Consider the following 12,719-nt stretch of genomic DNA (forward strand, 5'->3'; position numbering starts at 1 on the left):
ACAAGCATAGAGTAGTTTAAAGTTTAAGACAATTCTTTCGAGCTAAAACTTTCTTAAATTCCTTCAAACTGAATCAAAGTATGTAGGGACGTCAAGACTTCGCCTAGTAACTCTAAGTCTAGTCAATATTGATGACACTGTTTACTTCATAGAAAATAATCTATACACAAAGTTACATTTTAAAACATACTATTTAAAGTTGGAATGATTTCTAATCCCATGTAAATGATTGCAGGCCAAGCCAGGCCAACTGGCCAGATATCTAGGTATCCTGTCTGTGACTTGAGTACTACCATCAGGACTTTGGATTTTGTCATACCTAAGTTTAATACAATTTGGATGCTGAAAAAAATATTATTTTCCTTTTTTTTTTTTTTTTGTAATTAAAAAAATAGCATTTCGAGTTTTATTATCTTACCTCTTGCCCTTCTCCCCGAAACAGAAACTCAGTGTGTTTTCATATTAACCACTATATATAATTTTACCCATGTCATTCTTAATATTAGTGATAGGTTTATTATTGGGAAATTCTACCTGAGCTAGTGCAAAACTGATTTACTAACTCGTGTCTTCAGAAGTGTGAATTTTTAGTTCAGTTTTTGACAGAGTGGTGTAGAGTGATGTTGTATTAACACTAAGCAAATTACTCTAAGAACAGCTTGTAGCAGAGAAAGAGAGTTTAATGGATTTAAATGTTTTCAATCTCTTAACCATATATCAGCAAAACTTCACCTGAAAAATTAATGAAACTGTGAGCTGAGTGGTGGGAATTGTTGAAATGAGAAACACATTACACGAGTTGTTAAGTAGGCAGAGATGCAGTTACTATACACTTGTCTCTCAAATGCGAGAAAATACATTTAAGACTTAGTATGCAAGTAAAGACAGGAAGTATTCCTAACAAAATATAAAATAATTCAAAACTCATGCAGTCAGAAAATGTTGCTGATGTGAATTTCTCAAAAAAAAAAGAAAAAGATTATGGAGAGAAACTGAGCATATTTATACACTCTACAACTTCATATGAAAGACTGGAAGGATGTTTCCATCTCAGTACAAGCCATTTTGTTCAGTCCCTGTGTAGTCAGTTTTGTATGGCACAATTTTAGACTTACGTATTTCTACATCACTGATGTTTTTCAAATAATTAGTTGCAAAGCAAAGATCTTATAATAATTTAACTACATTTGTTACAGAACGTGAAATAATTTGATAGGAAAATGATAACTCCAAAACACTTTTTTTGCTTCATTTTAAACTGGGTTATTTTATGAAGTTGGTTTACAGTTTAATACAAATTACAAAAGCACTTAACCAAAGAGATGAGTGAAAAACTGCGGCAGTGTCATTTCTCAAGAGGATGAATGAATGATGTAACACGCAATCACTACAACAGCTTGCAAGGCCTTCTGAAGCTCCAAATGCTTATGAAAATGGGGCTGGGATGTAGTTCTTAATTTTTTTAAGGAAATATTAAAACCAGATAAGCAGAAAACACGTGAAAAGGGAATAGCAGAGGGATCCTGCCTCTCGTGAACATGCAACAGCCTCTCATTCCAGCCTGTCTGCAAGCTGCAAAGCCTGTGTGGGCATGTCTGCTCTTCAGCTGCAGGCATGGGACACAGAAATATATTTCCTGAAATGTATGGGTTAGTCTTTAGATTTATGTAGCATAGACTTTAAATGGCCACTGTTACCCTAAATTTAGAGCTCTGTTTTTTAATGCACCTCTCATGGGTTACTTATGAATAGAATCCCAACATTAGAGGCAGTTATTCAAAGTAAAATACTGGCCTTTGTCCAGCATCTAAAAAGAGAGAGATTGAGGCAGAACTCATCTCAGATTCCGAAGGTGTTACTCCAGACGTATATGAGTGTAACTGGAAGCAGAAGGAAGTTCATTGTCTATTATGTCAAACACATAGGATCTTTCAGACAACAGGCTATAGATACCAGGCAAAATGCACTTGTATGTTTTGCATCCAATTCATTTAACTTCTTTACTTGGAAAACTCCGTAACCCTGAAAAAATATTAAGTGGGAAAACTTCATATCATTCTCACAAAAAAAAAATCTTTCCAGAGGTTGAGATAACCATTTCATAGATACACAGAGGACTTCGGCACTGTTTCCAGGCCAAATTGAATGGTCAAGTAAAACAGTCTCATTGTTCTCTCTATAGATATATTCTATGTGCAAAATGAAAGACAGCTGTTTCTTCTAGCCAGAATGATAACTTCATCCACTTCAACAAGTCATCCCATAACAAAAGATGAACGTATTCATGGTAAGAAGCTTTACTGTTAGGTTTGAAGTATATGACATTTTAATGATGACAATACGCATTCTTTGATGGTGGAGCACAGCTTCTACAAAGTCTTTCTTTCTTGATCTATTGTATCTCATTAACATCCGTGTTTTTGCACTGTAGACTGTAACGGTTTTGTGCTTATTCAATATTTCAAGGTTTTAACATGTTTTTCATCCTAGAATTGAAGATCTGATTTCCAAAAATGCAGGAAGGGATGGTATGAGACACTCGTGTTATAGTATCTTGCTATAGATGCCTAAAAAATAAGAAGAAACTATTTAGCTCAGTAGATTTGCAGGGTGATATCTTCACTTATGGTGTCCCCTGAAGTTTCATTAGTATATTGTTTCTTCTTGTAGCTCATTATTAAAGAAAAACAGTACCAGTATATCAAATATGAAGCCTTACCATATCGTTGTAGCAAATCTCTCCTGATTGATTACCAAATGTAGTTACTTTTTTATATCTTCTTGAGTTATACAGTTTGTTCTTGTCAAAGTTACACGGATTTGCCTGGAACAGTCAGGAAAAAAAAATAATAAAAAGAAAACAAGAGACAAAAACAGCTCAGTGTTTTGCTTTGCACAGGCAATGTGCTCCTGGAACTTGCATACATTCAAGGCTGTGCACTGACTGAAGGGTAGAAACAAGCAACTTTTTGGATTGTCTATGAGCATACATCCCTGGAAGCAATTTCCCACAAGAACTGTCCGCAAAATTGTTACAGTGCAATTTTCAGTAGCTACTCAGTTTTAGAAATAAAGTCGTATTAAATTTTACAGATCCTTTACTTTTGATAAACAGGAAACACTCATAAAATCTTTGTTAATTGAATGCCAAATTGATTAAATTCCCTCACAATATTTTCCCCCTAAGAGACACTTTGTACTACTGATATATATTGCAATTGCATCTTTTTTCTTTATAAAGCAATCATAAATTTGCCTGTCTCAGGAGAGCTCCTTCTGCTGTGGTCATGGAGCTTTGAAGTACTATCTGCAAAGCATCCTTAGGGTAATCTTCTACTGTAACGTGCAAACAGCTTCTTTAAATGAGGCCCATGTGCAGGTAATAAACCCTTCAGCCAGATTTTTTGTTCTGGTTTCTTTTGGAGTGTTGATGGTACTGTTGGGTAGGAAATTTTTAACGCTAGGAGTCAGCAGCTGTAGCTTTGGCTTTGGTTAACTAGTGATGTCCACCACCTGCTGCAGTGGTAGCTGCAGAAGCCAACCCAGTTAAGAAAGTTGAGGGAAAGAACATCTGTACATATAACAGTATTAAAGAGAAAAACACAAAGGTGTTATATCATGAGGCTCCGGAGTTCTTACTGATACAGACATCTGCTCTGGAGCTCCCACTGCACCATGCAAACATGATTGAATGGTCACAGTTTGACCCCTAGCACTTAACACTGCTGTAGATACTCATCCAACTGAACTAGAAATCTGTGTGGGCGATGTCCATTTAGGGATTTTGGAGTTAGTTTCTAGTTTGTAGGCACCAGGACCTAAGCTTGGTGTAAAATTCATGACAAGTATTAGGTTTCTAAAAGCAGAGAACAGCTAGCTAGTCCACTGAAAAATGCAGAGGAAGAAGTTCATACTGGAGCCCCATCTTGCTGTAGGATTAGGTGATGGCTAAGTGGGGTTAAGATGGTTAAATGAGTTTTTTTGCAGTTCTAAAATTTGATCTTGGGATGAAAAAGTAATGGTTAGGTAGTTAAATCTCTTTGTTCTTTTAGCTCTCTTTTATGATCTTCAGGCTGACTCCTGAAGTCTGTGTTTTGTCATGTAAGTATTTACACTGCAAAATAAATGAGGATTGTTTAACATTCCCTTCTAAAAATGTGTGCGTGCACGTTCAGTTCCATTAACAATAGGGGTGTATGCTGGGCAGGAGAGACCCTGACCCCAGGAAATTATTGCCTCGCTGCTGTAATGGCAATTGCTTATCTCTTATTTAAATAATCAAGTTAAACACCAAACAAATCTTCTAAACTCTGTTTTCTGTTAAGCTCAAAGAAAATGTGGGTAGAATGAAATACAAACCCTACATAAGAACAATGACAAAAAAAATGCTTCAAAAACTCTCCTTTAGTATCTTGCTAGCAAGCTGTACAGTCAAAAAATAATAATAATAAAATAATATATAAAAAAAATTTAAAAAGCAAACCACTTATAAACATGATATGCCCATATCTTCCAAATGCTAACTAAAAGACTAGATTCCTATCCATGTAGTATTAGATAGAAATTTAAATTATTATTATTTATTGTGGGCTAGAAATTAGTTTAGGATAAAAGCACTTGCAGTTTGAAACAGCAGGGTGAAATTGGAATGTGTTTGTTAATTAAGCCACTGAAGGTTAATAGCAAAGATTTTACTGTCTTCTTGTTTTTTGGCCTTCTACTAACAAAACTGGCTTTATTCATATCTGAGAGACTGCTAATACACCACAGCACAGTGTTACACATTCTCAATCATAATACTATGAGAACCTACAGAGGATATAATAAAAATATATCATGTTATTGAGTTTCTAAGGCCTATAAAACTGTTAAGCACCACTAACAGTACCAATAAAGTCAGCTGTTAGTGCAGATAACCTTTTATTAAAATAGTCATAGGATAAAATCAATATGTACAGTTACCACATGCTACAATCTGTATCTCAACTGTAAAGTCCTTACAGCAGTGTAATTAGGGCTTCGTATGTGATCTGAATAGGGTAAGTTGACACTAACTTACATTCTGATGGTCAACGAGATGTGATGGTATCTCCTTTACAAAGAATTAAGTAACACTCCAGTGTTTGTGTGGCCATCTGAAAAAAAAAAAAAAAAAAAAAAAAGCATACAGTGTTTTAAACACTTTTAAATTTGTTACTCACTTAAGACTGTTTTTAACTCAATGAAATAGAATTTAACTGTCTGTGTTGTTAATTTACTATTATACTGTTAATATATTTTGAAAATAGAAAATCAGTTTTGCAATTGAAACTGGAAAAAAAAAGATAGAGAAGTAGAAAGCTTTTTAGAAATTACCATACAAACTTCGATCTTAAAAGATCCTGCTATATAGATTTCTTCTGGGGGACAACCAAAATCAGGGTTTTTTAGCTGTTCAATTGCTACTTGGCTACTGCTCAGGAAAATCAGTTAGAGAAAGCCTGCAGGATCCTGGCTTTATTGTGTCTAGTCTTAAGACACCCATCTGCAAAACAGCAATGCTACTGCAGGTTTTTTTTAAATGGTCAGAATGTAAGGCATAGCTTACTGCAGAAGGCAGCTAACTTAGACCAAAGGAAAAAAAAAAAAAAAAGTGGAGACTTAAAAGATGAAGATTTAAACATAGCAATAGAAGTTAGAATGAAAGACCCACATAGCTCAATCTGCCGTACATACCTATCGCTTATGGTGGGCCTGAACCAACACATCAAAGCCCCAGACTTTGTGCCACCTTATGTTCATGGTTACTTAATGTTGTGCAATCCTAAGTATCACTTTCTCTACTGTTTCCCAAGCACCCATTTTTATGCATATGTGCCCACATGGCAACCTGGTAAACAGGCATTGAGCTGTCTCTCAGAGCTTCATGGTCACTGTGATTTCATCTTTTATGTTTGTGACTATGGTAAACATCACTTATATCCCATAGGAAGATTTACTGCATCATAATGTATATCATCCATACAGTAAGGATGCAACCCTTATTCTGAGATTTTTCCAGCCTGGACACATTCAAATTTAGGCAAGATTTACATGAAAACCATATGAAACATTAAATGATATTTTAAATAGTAATGCTCTCTATCTGTCCACAACTGCATGAATAAAAGTGTCAAAATGAGAACTGAGGGCAGAGGATGAAATTATGGCCTGATGAAAGGAGAAGGGAATTTCGGAGCTCTTGATTTGAACTATGTATATATTCCAAGACCTAGAATCCCTTCTGTACAAGCTAAAATACTTCTCATCTGATCTTCCTCTTCTTCTTTGACTCATATACCTAGTCACCTAGTTGCACAGCCCTTCAATTTCCAGAGAAGGAGATGGGCTACTGTGACGTGCCCTAGAGCTGGTATTACCAAAATTTTCTTTAATGTGAGTTTGGGGATAAGGGAAGGAAAGTGTTCTAACCATGGATTATTTGCAAGAGTATATTTCTAACTGTGCTTTAATTTCCCCTAGGCTACCATGAGCACATCCTCAGGACAAAAGAGATGTAGTACCAACTATTTCCCTTTTGTCGCAAACACTCATTGTGGAGAGTTAGATGTCTAGTCTTCATGTCTAAGATTACTTCTGTGTTCTAATGGGACAATGTTTTGTCTGGTCTAAAACTACTAAAGAGTTATGGGAGGCAAGAATTGATGACAGGGGAAGAAACAATCAATTATGCTAAAAAAGCTAAAATGTGAAGAAATGGAAAGTGTGCTAAAAGAGGAAGAGAAAGGAAGATTATTTCCATACTCTGCTCTATTAAGATGTAAATTTTAGTATAGTCTTTGTGAGTGGGACAGGAGGAATGAGAGAAGTGAGTGGTCCTCAGGAATTATGAATTTTTCAACAGAAGTTTTTAGTAAAGAAGGAAAAAAGGTGTGAGAAGACAAAAATAACTTGCTGAAGCTTTGTCATGTATACCTTAATTTCAACAAGATGTGAGGTATTTGTGAGAAAACACCTTGGAGCTGGAAAGAATCTGACGACGCCAAGCAAGTTATAAGAACTGTTAGTATAGATGCGATCAGCAAGTCCTCAGTGTTTGGCAGGAAGCAATATAAACTAAAAGATAAGCCAGCAACACCTCAGGAATAAGAAGGAAGAGAGTAAGAGGGGGAAGAAGATTAAATAAGTATGATATTAAGTAGAAAAAAAATTGAAAAAGTAGTTACTCCCCAAATATCTAACTAAGAGTAGTCAGGAAATGAACTAAAAGAAAAAAAAAAAAAAGATTGAAGCTAACAGTAATGGATGAGACTAGATAATAAGTTTACTTTCATATGGGTACATTTGATATAGTGCATAGATTAGAATCAAGGATAGAGGGAATGAGGAAGGAATCAAAGGATCATGTTGTATCCTCAGACAGAGAGCCCATTCACAGCAATGACAAAGAGAGGGCCAATGGACAAGGAGAGGTGTGTGAGATGAAGTAATGACAAAGAGAGCAAGAAGATATAAATAGGCAAGGAAGAAAGAATAGATAAATGAAGTGGTCAATAATTAACAGGATTGAGGAAAAAAAAAAAAGGAAATTTAAACTGAGAAATAAGGAGACGGGGTTGAACTGAGCTTAGGAAACTAAATAGGACATACTGTAAACAAGCAAAAGTTGTAGAAGTAAATAACAAAGGCACAAATAGGCTGTTCACGAGTGTGTCAGTTTTACTTTTTGAGATGTCAGAAAGTCTTCTTAGACTAACCAAGGGAAAACTGAATGTTGTAAAGAATGAAGGCTAAAAACTTACTCTCGAGAACAAGAGATAAAAGATTACAAAAGTTGCATTCTTAAAGAGTGTTAGACTTGAATTTTCTCTACAGCGTTCAGAAGATCAGACGTAGGAGCAGGCAGTGTCTGGAGGGTGAGGCCTAAGGAGGGTGAGACCTAAGGAAGAAAGCAGAAAAATGAGCAACAAGGTGGATTGAAAGGCTCATCTGGCCAACTGAGGAAGAGCTCTGGACAGTAGCAGTTTAGCATCTCCAGGGCTGAGTGGGCAGGAGTTATGTCTAGAATATGCTGAAGTCGAAATGACTGATGGACTGAAAAACATCTTTGGCAAGGGAATAGAGGATTAAGGATTGGACAAAAGAAACTACAATAGAAAATAACAGAAGAGTTCATCAGACACAAGATCCTATTATGGAGTATGATTTGGGGCAGGAGTGCTAAACCAGAAAGCAAGTATACTTGCAAAGAGAAAAAAATTGCAAAATATGGTTTAAATTTTGACAATTCCATGTAAACTGAGCAGTTCTGCAGCAAACAGATTTCTTCATGCTGCTCTGATTTCCCAAAAATCCTTTTTTCTTTTTGGAGATCTATGATGACTACGTCCCCAGATACTATTAGTGTATATAATCACTTTTTAATGCCTTTCATCTTACTTGACATAAGGTACTTTTGAAAATCTGTCACAAACGGACCCATTTGAAATGATGCTCTGCTGTACAAAAATTAGTTCTTCTGCCCTTTGGCTGCTGAACAAGAAAATTGATTTTGTTCATTTTGCAATGAATTTAAATGACATATTTGAGACAGCTTTGTAAACATAGGATTTAGTAAACAGAAAGACTGCAGGGAATCAAACATAACCAAATGCAATATAAACTATTCTGCCAACCCATTAAATCATTTTTTACTGACTGTTGCCCATCATGTCATTGGGCTAATGCACATGTTTGTGTATGTGTTTTATGAGTTCATTAGAAACTCTGCTTCAAAATGCAACTGGTCATTGGTACAGCTTCCATTCCTTATGATGGCTTTTAAGGTACTTCTGGTTACAGTACTTAGGCAATCTACATATAGTGAGTGATTTTGAAAAGGCAAATTCCTGTGCTGTCATCCAAGCAATCAAAACACTTCTTGTTAGCAGAGTGGTACATGAGGATGGAGGTGAGAGGGGAGAGAGAGGTGTTTGAAGAACCAGTCGTGATTGCTACTGATTAGCACAGTCACTGCCTTCCTGCCCCATACATCCTCAAGCTGTATGTAAAAATCCAGTGTTCAAGGTAAGGTAACAAACTCAAAGAATGTGGACCCAGCCCTGGCGTTAATGCATTTCCTGCCGATACATCTCTTCCTCGCTCTGCTGCCCACACAAAGTCCCACAGAGCACTTACAGGGAGTGGTGGGAGTGCAAGTACGGCCACACCATAGAGGATGACAAATTAAACACTAATGTGTTTACTAGAGGCTTAGTTGCTGGGCTGGGGTGGCAGATAGGATAACCCCTTTGCTCTGTGACCTTTGCTTCTTTTACTGGGGATGGGTACAGAGAGGTTAAAAAACAAATATTCTCCTTTTGATCAGCAGTGCAACACTGTGCTCCAGCCCAGTCATCTGAGGGGGGAAGAAAACTCTTTGAGCTTTCTACCTTCCCCATGGCAATACACTGAATACTTTCTGCAACACAGACATTGTTTTAAAAGGGATTAAAATCCTCTGCCACAAAGAGCAGGCTCTATACACTGCATAGTTTTATCTCTTGCAAAGATCAGTTGATCTGAAGTGAGAATATTTTCTCAGAAAATAAGGATGAAATTATGTATTTAAGAGCACTTTATCTGATTGAAATATTCCACAGCCACCAGTTTCTCTATCACTAAGCAAAGCAAGTAAACTATTAATTCTCTTTCTTTTTTTTCCTCAGGCTATGTGCATGAAAAGCAGTTATAGAAGCTCATCCAGCTGTTGTTTGTTACTGAAGGAACCAGAATTTCTGATGAATGCTTCAGCATTATTTTTACCCAAAAAAAGGAAAAAATACGTCATTTCTGACAGAGATTACACTCCTTTAACTGACACTGCTTAGAACCCACTTTGTACATCTCGCTGGGTCACAGGTTTTCTCTTCTTCAGTGTAATTATTCTGAAGTCTTATACTACATTTTGTAGAGATGACCAAGTGACTGACTGGTTCAGAGACTAATGTCCCCAGTTCACAGATTGTTTTAGAGCACTTCTGTAAGGTGTGCCAAATGCCTCAGCTAGAACAACAAATATCTTCCCAGATAAAGACAGGTCTCCATTACCCCGAACAGATCAATGGCTCTCAGTGTGACTGATGAAGCTGAGGTGAAAGAACAAAATGCAGAATGATACTAGCTCAATATTTTATTTTTGGTAATGAAAGTGATCTATTGCTGTTTAACTAGTAATCCCAAGAAAATCAACACAAAAGACAGGATAAAAAAATGTTGGTTACAGCATTGTTTATGTAGCCAGATTTGAAGATGAAACTAACTGCATGTAGTTCACAAAACATTGGCATTTCATCATCTTTTATTTATGGAATTCATTAATATGTGAGACACTAATATACCACGCACTAAAAAGAAATCCTATAAACTATTCTCCTTTGTATCATCAAACCCATCAACCATATGGTAGTAGGTGGCTTGGAGGAACACCTCATATTCCAGACATGAGCCCCTTCATCCCTTATGGACAATGCATGAGCCTCAGCAATTGCATTTCAAAGTGTGCCCATTTGTTTCAGTGGCACATCGGGAGAAGCCAAGTAGAGCTGCAAATCAGTGCTGGAGAGAGAATTCACCACCTGCATTTTGGCTGTTACATTTTAGATGTAGTATTTATTTTTATAAGCCCCCAGGGGAACAACTCTCCCAGATGCACACTATCTGCATAATCATCCAATTTTAGAGAGATTAAATATTCATATCAGGCTTCTTGAGTTGTGGTAATGTCCCTCTGGGGTTCTGAGGATTCAGGAAGAGCTTTGCCACAAGATAATGGTTGGTGTCTGTTGTTCAGAGTGTCGGGGTTAGTCACTCCCCCATCATGGCCTGTTTAAAGACAAGTCTCAGTGAACTCATGAAAACGGTGTGTCCACCTCCTCCCCATATAAAGAGGCAGAATATTATGACTTCAATAACACAAAAGAGTATGAAGATGACTAGACCTGCACAAAGGCTTTTAGTACACCTGTACACTAAGATTTATTGTCTGTCAGTTTAGTTTAGACCCATCTAGCAACATAAGTAGCTCAGATGAGGCTGGGGTGAATAACAGGTCAAGATTACAGATACAATTAAATTAAATAGAAACATTTATTGAAGGACTGGGAAGGAATTGCTAAAAGGTATGGATGTACTTGGTAACATTCTTCCAAAATTTCTTCTATGATTTTTCTTTTCTTCTTTCTTTCTTTATTTTTTTTATTTCATTTTTTGCTGTAGTATTAGAGTACTGAATATAATTACCTTTCTAGCAGTTAAATTGAGGTTGAATAACTTCAGTGACAGCAAAAATAAAAGATCACACCACACCCCAATTTCAAGTCCTGAAAGTTCAATATATCAGTTAATTGATTATACTATGTAACTTAGAAACATTACTGTATTTCAAGTATTTTAATTAGTCAAGATGTGTGGTTTTATTTACATCTTATTTTCTCCTTATGTTTACAGTTTAAAATCAATGTCACAAATAAAACGTCTTCTAATTGTGTTTTGTGGTATTGTAACAAGGGTGCTACATAATATGAAATATATACACTTATATATTCAGGTGGAGATAAAGGGTTAAATGACTACTTTTATATCATGCTGGCTTTGATTTGCTCTGTTGCATGCATTCATCATCTATAAAGCCCTGTATAGAAGAAAACATGGAGAATTTTCTCACCCAAGATCTCTAGGTTAACAATTTCACATCACATTTTTATTAAGAATAACACTATCCTAAATTTCCTTAATTATTCTATAATGTTCATAGGAAAAGAAGCAAGAGTCCATCCACTGTCAAGTATCTTGTGAAATGGGTCACTGCAGAGTTGTAATGTTACCAGCAGTGCAATAATGTCATAATACTGTATCATGGAACTGTAAGAAATAATTCTGAAAGGAACATCTGACATTCTGCAGATGCTGTCCAAAAAGTTTTTAAACCTTCAAGGACAGAAAGTCTATAACCTCTCCTGACAATATATTCCAATGGTTGTCTCTGTGATTATAGAAATTTTACGTTTGTTTTCTTTTTTCTCAAATTTTCCTTAGTTTTGGTTTCATTCTTCATTTTCTTTGTTTTCCTTGTTGTTGTTGTTTTCTGTTACTTCCTCTTGTTTTCAATAGTGGATCTAGTAAATATTTAGAAATATCTGAAAAGGAGAGTATAGGAAGGATGAAGCCAGGCTCTCTTCAGTGGTGTTCAGTGACAAGAAAATCATAGAATATACCAAGTTGGATGTATCATGAGTCCCCCTCTGTGTCTTCTTACAGACAGTGGCATACAGTACCATCAGCTGTACAGTACTATCGACTGCCCAGTGCCTGACAACTTCACATAGATAACATGGGAAGATTTTGCTTCTACAGCTGTAAAATTTTCCTAAACGTAAACACAAGTAAACATGCTAAGCATCATAATGAAAGTTCTTCATAATATAAAATGCATTTTACACTTTATACTCAGAATGGTTTGCTAGTAACTGTTGATAGTGCATTCATATATTTCCCAGCTTTCATGTATTTCTTGATTCCTTTTTTATCAGATTGAAGGAAAAAAAAAAAAAAAAAACACCTTTTGTTTTCCTTTTGTTCATCTGATTTGGTGTCAGAGAACAGTAAGTGTGAGCCACTCTGCAGAGGAAAGCAAACTAGGAGCCTAGCAAAGTGGGCAGGACAGTGCTATTGACAACAAGAGTGTAGTTAGTCCTAAAGTA

This window comes from Gallus gallus, chromosome 3, assembly GCF_016699485.2.
Source record: "Gallus gallus isolate bGalGal1 chromosome 3, bGalGal1.mat.broiler.GRCg7b, whole genome shotgun sequence".
Lineage (NCBI taxonomy): Eukaryota > Metazoa > Chordata > Aves > Galliformes > Phasianidae > Gallus > Gallus gallus.